The 6,090-nt window shown below is 52.0% G+C and overlaps 1 long non-coding RNA gene across 1 annotated transcript; it reads left to right on the top strand.

Annotated features, from left to right (window-relative positions):
- The first annotated feature begins 662 nt into the window (after positions 1–662).
- LOC125945319 (uncharacterized) lies at positions 663–4,930 on the top strand. Its single transcript, XR_007466812.1, has 3 exons — positions 663–1,524; positions 3,978–4,163; positions 4,751–4,930. It is a non-coding gene; the product is annotated as an uncharacterized LOC125945319 (long non-coding RNA).
- The last annotated feature ends 1,160 nt before the right edge of the window (positions 4,931–6,090 follow it).

Below are 6,090 nucleotides of genomic sequence, written 5' to 3'. Positions count from 1 at the left end.
AATTACCTTATTTGCACGCATATAACGCATTTTCTTTTTTTTTTTTTGCCTCGACATTTGTGGCCACGGAACACGCGTAACCTTATATTTGGGTTCGTCACACGAATATAACGTTCGCTTTTTTCACTTTCATTTCGTCTGCTCACCGTCAAGCTATTAACTGCCCGTGTATTTTGCGCAGTCTTCTCCTGATAAAGAACGCTGTTGGTGCCGCATCAATGTGGTAACGGCGTAATTATCGCAACTCTGAGCAAGACGATAGACGCGGTTGTGCAGGTCTTCAATGTCGCACGGTGGATCGCCGCGCAATCCGTGAAAGACCTTGCGTTCGAATGTGTCGCGGGCATTACTGAGCCGCTGTTTGTCCGATAATCTTAGCGGGTGTCAGAATGGACGACGCCGTTCTCGCCGACAGTGCCAGAGCCCGTCCTTTTACTTTATTCTGCGGCGGTAGTTCATATTGTCCGAGACAACCCCCCCCCCCTCGCGGTATTTACGTGCAAATACGGTACGTTTCACGTCTCTCTTGCCGTTGGCATTCATTTTTTTTCCCCGTCTTCCTAACCGTAGGTTAATCCCGTGCAACCACGTGGCCGTGTCACTACTCCGGGGAACAACGCAACCAAGTGACCGTGTCACTACTCCCGGGAACAACCCAACCAAGTGACCGTGTCACTACTCCGGGGAACAACGCAACCACGTGACCGTGACACTTCTCTGAGGGACAACGGAGCAACCGTCGTCGCTACGTTTGATCTTCGGCAGTTATATTCACCAGGTGCGATTCTAGCTTGCGAGGGTGGCGCGGCTATTAAATCAACTAATTGGCAATGTTAATTGTTTTAGACTGATTGGCAAGACAAGGGCCGCTGCCACATTGGGTCGTCGTCGTGACGCAAGCGGAGAGGACTGGGCGGGGCGATTGTAGCTTTAGGCTTATAGCTAACACTAGGAAGGGTAGCTCGCGCTGTGCAGGCTCCAGCTGGCAGGGGTCCTCTCTCGTTTGCGACACGGACATCGGCCCATTCCGAGTGCTATTGCTTCCCGGTCATAATTTCGCGTGTCGGTGCGCGCGAAATGTGGAAGTAAATTGCACCCGGAATTAATTAGTGTCAGGTTTCTTCCAGCAAAACAGAAGAAGAACGGACGTTGCCTACGGTCTGCAGCGCGGCGCGCTGCAGCGAAGACAGTGGTGGGTGGCCGCATTTTTTTTCCTTATGTTCTCGTCCCTAATGCGGTGTCACGCCGTGCTTTCGTCGCTTGACAAGCCAACCATCGTGGACTAGTCCCATCGCCCACTCCAGCGCAATGACGCTTGGTGAGTACGTGCTTTCTGGTTAGTTTCGTCATTTAACAAGTGCCCCCCCCCCTTTTTTTTAGGTTTCAGATCTGCAACCTGTGCCTTGGCCCCTGGCACATGTTCCTGCACCCGCCTGTCGTCCAGTAGCTGATCGGGACTTCACTTCTGGTGTCCTGGTGAATGAAGATGCCTGCAATAGCCACCCTGCAGAACGTTCACTGCACGTAAGTATATAAAGTTCTTCCAGCCCATGCTGTGATGGTGTCCTCACAGGTTATGAATAAGCCTGTTTGTCATTTCAGTCCACATCCTTTGGTGCCAGACGCACGCGACGGATTTTCCTGCACCCGGCCCTCTCTCGCACAGATGATGTTCAGCACCTGTCGTCCCACGGCTCATCGTGTCACTTCTGTTCCTGCCTCACTGCTATTGATGTCCTGGTGGATGAATATGCCTGCAATACCCGCCCTGCAGAACGTTCACTGCACGTAAGTATATAAAGTTCTTCCAGCCCATGCTGTGATGGTGTCCTCACAGGTTATGAATAAGCCTGTTTGTCATTTCAGTCCACATCCTTTGGTGCCAGACGCACGCGACGGATTTTCCTGCACCCGGCCCTCTCTCGCACAGATGATGTTCAGCACCTGTCGTCCCACGGCTCATCGTGTCACTTCTGTTCCTGCCTCACTGCTATTGGTGTCCTGGTGGATGAATATGCCTGCAATACCCGCCCTGCAGAACGTTCACTGCACGTAAGTATATAAAGTTCTTCCAGCCCATGCTGTGATGGTGTCCTCACAGGTTATGAATAAGCCTGTTTGTCATTTCAGTCCACATCCTTTGGTCCCAGACGCACGCGACGGATTTTCCTGCACCCGGCCCTCTCTCGCACAGATGATGTTCAGCACCTGTCGTCCCACGGCTCATCGTGTCACTTCTGTTCCTGCCTCACTGCTATTGGTGTCCTGGTGGATGAATATGCCTGCAATACCCGCCCTGCAGAACGTTCACTGCACGTAAGTATATAAAGTTCTTCCAGCCCATGCTGTGATGGTGTCCTCACAGGTTATGAATAAGCCTGTTTGTCATTTTAGTCCACATCCTTTGGTGCCAGACGCACGCGACAGATTTTCCTGCACCCGGCCCTCTCTCGCACAGATGATGTTCAGCACCTGTCGTCCCACGGCTCATCGTGTCACTTCTGTTCCTGCCTCACTGCTATTGGTGTCCTGGTGGATGAATATGCCTGCAATACCCGCCCTGCAGAACGTTCACTGCACGTAAGTATATAAGTTCTTCCAGCCCATGCTGTGATGGTGTCCTCACAGGTTATGAATAAGCCTGTTTGTCATTTCAGTCCACATCCTTTGGTGCCAGACGCACGCGACGGATTTTCCTGCACCCGGCCCTCTCTCGCACAGATGATGTTCAGCACCTGTCGTCCCACGGATCATCGTGTCACTTCTGTTCCTGCCTCACTGCTATTGGTGTCCTGGTGGATGAATATGCCTGCAATACCCGCCCTGCAGAACGTTCACTGCACGTAAGTATATAAAGTTCTTCCAGCGCATGCTGTGATGGTGTCCTCACAGGTTATGAATAAGCCTGTTTGTCATTTCAGTCCACATCCTTTGGTGCCAGACGCACGCGACGGATTTTCCTGCACCCGGCCCTCTCTCGCACAGATGATGTTCAGCACCTGTCGTCCCACGGCTCATCGTGTCACTTCTGTTCCTGCCTCACTGCTATTGGTGTCCTGGTGGATGAATATGCCTGCAATACCCGCCCTGCAGAACGTTCACCGCACGTAAGTATATAAAGTTCTTCCAGCCCATGCTGTGATGGTGTCCTCACAGGTTATGAATAAGCCTGTTTGTCATTTCAGTCCACATCCTTTGGTCCCAGACGCACGCGACGGATTTTCCTGCACCCGGCCCTCTCTCGCAAAGATGATGTTCAGCACCTGTCGTCCCACGGCTCATCGTGTCACTTCTGTTCCTGCCTCACTGCTATTGGTGTCCTGGTGGATGAATATGCCTGCAATACCCGCCCTGCAGAACGTTCACTGCACGTAAGTATATAAAGTTCTTCCAGCCCGTGCTGTGATGGTGTCCTCACAGGTTATGAATAAGCCTGTTTGTCATTTCAGTCCACATCCTTTGGTGCCAGACGCACGCGACGGATTTTTCTGCACCCGGCCCTCTCTCGCACAGATGATGTTCAGCACCTGTCGTCCCACGGCTCATCGTGTCACTTCTGTTCCTGCCTCACTGCTATTGGTGTCCTGGTGGATGAATATGCCTGCAATACCCGCCCTGCAGAACGTTCACTGCACGTAAGTATATAAAGTTCTTCCAGCCCATGCTGTGATGGTGTCCTCACAGGTTATGAATAAGCCTGTTTGTCATTTCAGTCCACATCCTTTGGTGCCAGACGCACGCGACGGATTTTCCTGCACCCGGCCCTCTCTCGCACAGATGATGTTCAGCACCTGTCGTCCCACGGATCATCGTGTCACTTCTGTTCCTGCCTCACTGCTATTGGTGTCCTGGTGGATTAATATGCCTGCAATACCCGCCCTGCAGAACGTTCACTGCACGTAAGTATATAAAGTTCTTCCAGCCCATGCTGTGATGGTGTCCTCACAGGTTATGAATAAGCCTGTTTGTCATTTCAGTCCACATCCTTTGGTGCCAGACGCACGCGACGGATTTTCCTGCACCCGGCCCTCTCTCGCACAGATGATGTTCAGCACCTGTCGTCCCACGGCTCATCGTGTCACTTCTGTTCCTGCCTCACTGCTATTGGTGTCCTGGTGGATGAATATGCCTGCAATACCTGCCCTGCAGAACGTTCACTGCACGTAAGTATATAAAGTTCTTCCAGCCCATGCTGTGATGGTGTTTTCACAGGTTATGAATAAGCCTGTTTGTCATTTCAGTCCACATCCTTTGGTGCCAGACGCACGCGACGGATTTTCCTGCACCCGGCCCTCTCTCGCACAGATGATGTTCAGCACCTGTCGTCCCATGGTCCTGCCTCACTGCTATTGGTGTCCTGGTGGATGAATATGCCTGCAATACCCGCCCTGCAGAACGTTCACCGCACGTAAGTATATAAAGTTCTTCCAGCCCATGCTGTGATGGTGTCCTCACAGGTTATGAATAAGCCTGTTTGTCATTTCAGACCACATCCTTTGGTGCCAGACGCACGCGACGGATTTTCCTGCACCCGGCCCTCTCTCGCACAGATGATGTTCAGCACCTGTCGTCCCACGGCTCATCGTGTCACTTCTGTTCCTGCCTCACTGCTATTGGTGTCCTGGTGGATGAATATGCCTGCAATACCCGCCCTGCAGAACGTTCACCGCACGTAAGTATATAAAGTTCTTCCAGCCCATGCTGTGATGGTGTCCTCACAGGTTATGAATAAGCCTGTTTGTCATTTCAGTCCACATCCTTTGGTGCCAGACGCACGCGACGGATTTTCCTGCACCCGGCCCTCTCTCGCACAGATGATGTTCAGCACCTGTCGTCCCACGGCTCATCGTGTCACTTCTGTTCCTGCCTCACTGCTATTGGTGTCCTGGTGGATGAATATGCCTGCAATACCCGCCCTGCAGAACGTTCACTGCACGTAAGTATATAAAGTTCTTCCAGCCCATGCTGTGATGGTGTCCTCACAGGTTATGAATAAGCCTGTTTGTCATTTCAGTCCACATCCTCTGGTGCCAGACGCACGCGACGGATTTTCCTGCACCCGGCCCTCTCTCGCACAGATGATGTTCAGCACCAGTCGTCCCACGGCTCATCGTGTCACTTCTGTTCCTGCCTCATTGCTATTGGTGTCCTGCTGAATGAAGATGCTTGCAATTTCTGTGCTGCAGTACGTCGACTGCATGTAAGTATATCCAATTGTTCCGACTCGTACTGCGACGGTGTGCTGACCGGTAATTAACAAGATGCCTGTTTGTTGTTTCAGTCTGCAACCCTTGTCTCGACATCTGCCGTCCATCAAGGTCTGTCCCACCAGTGTAATATGCAATGACACCAAGTGCAGACCGTAGGGAGGTAGGCGTTTCTCTCGCCACTCATCGTATTGCTGCTCCCGAAAACGTCGTGCTGCAGGAAACGTTCTTCGCTGCCTCGACGAGGCCACACAACTATATGAAGTCCCAAGAAAGAGCGCGACGTCAGCGTGACATGAATGCTCATCTAACATCCCGGTTCGAGTTGTTCGTTCCACCCTATCGAAGATGACGGCCACTTGATGAAGTCGCATGTTATTCAGTGACTGTGACCGTACGACGTGGGTATACCAGGTAACATGCTGTTCTTCACCGTAGTGGTACACTGCACTCTAGCATTGGGTTGATGTGGGGGATTCTTGCTTCTGTCATTGTCTTACGTTCATTGGCATTCTGTGCTTTTGTAATGGTACAACGATGCTGCTTTGCGTTTCCGAATTGTGTGTGCGCGCGCGCATTGGTGTGTGTGTGTGTGTGTGTGTGTGTGTGTGTGTGTGTGTGTGTGTGTGTGTGTGTGTGTGTGTGTGTGTGTGTGTGTGTGTGTGTGTGTGTGTGTGTGTGTGTGTGTGTGTGTGTGTGTGTGCGCGCGCATTGGTGTGTGTGTGTGTGTGTGTGTGTGTGTGTGTGTGTGTGGTGTGTGTGTGTGTGTGTGTGTGTGTGTGTGTGTGTGTGTGTGTGTGTGTGTGTGTGTGTGCGCGCGCGCATTGGTGTGTGTGTGTGTGTGTGTGTGTGTGCGCGCGCGCATTGGTGTGTGTGTGTGTGT

Source organism: Dermacentor silvarum, chromosome 5, assembly GCF_013339745.2.
Source record: "Dermacentor silvarum isolate Dsil-2018 chromosome 5, BIME_Dsil_1.4, whole genome shotgun sequence".
NCBI lineage: Eukaryota > Metazoa > Arthropoda > Arachnida > Ixodida > Ixodidae > Dermacentor > Dermacentor silvarum.
The sequence above is the reverse complement of the archived record's forward strand: the minus strand, read 5'-3'. Positions and strand labels throughout refer to the sequence as shown.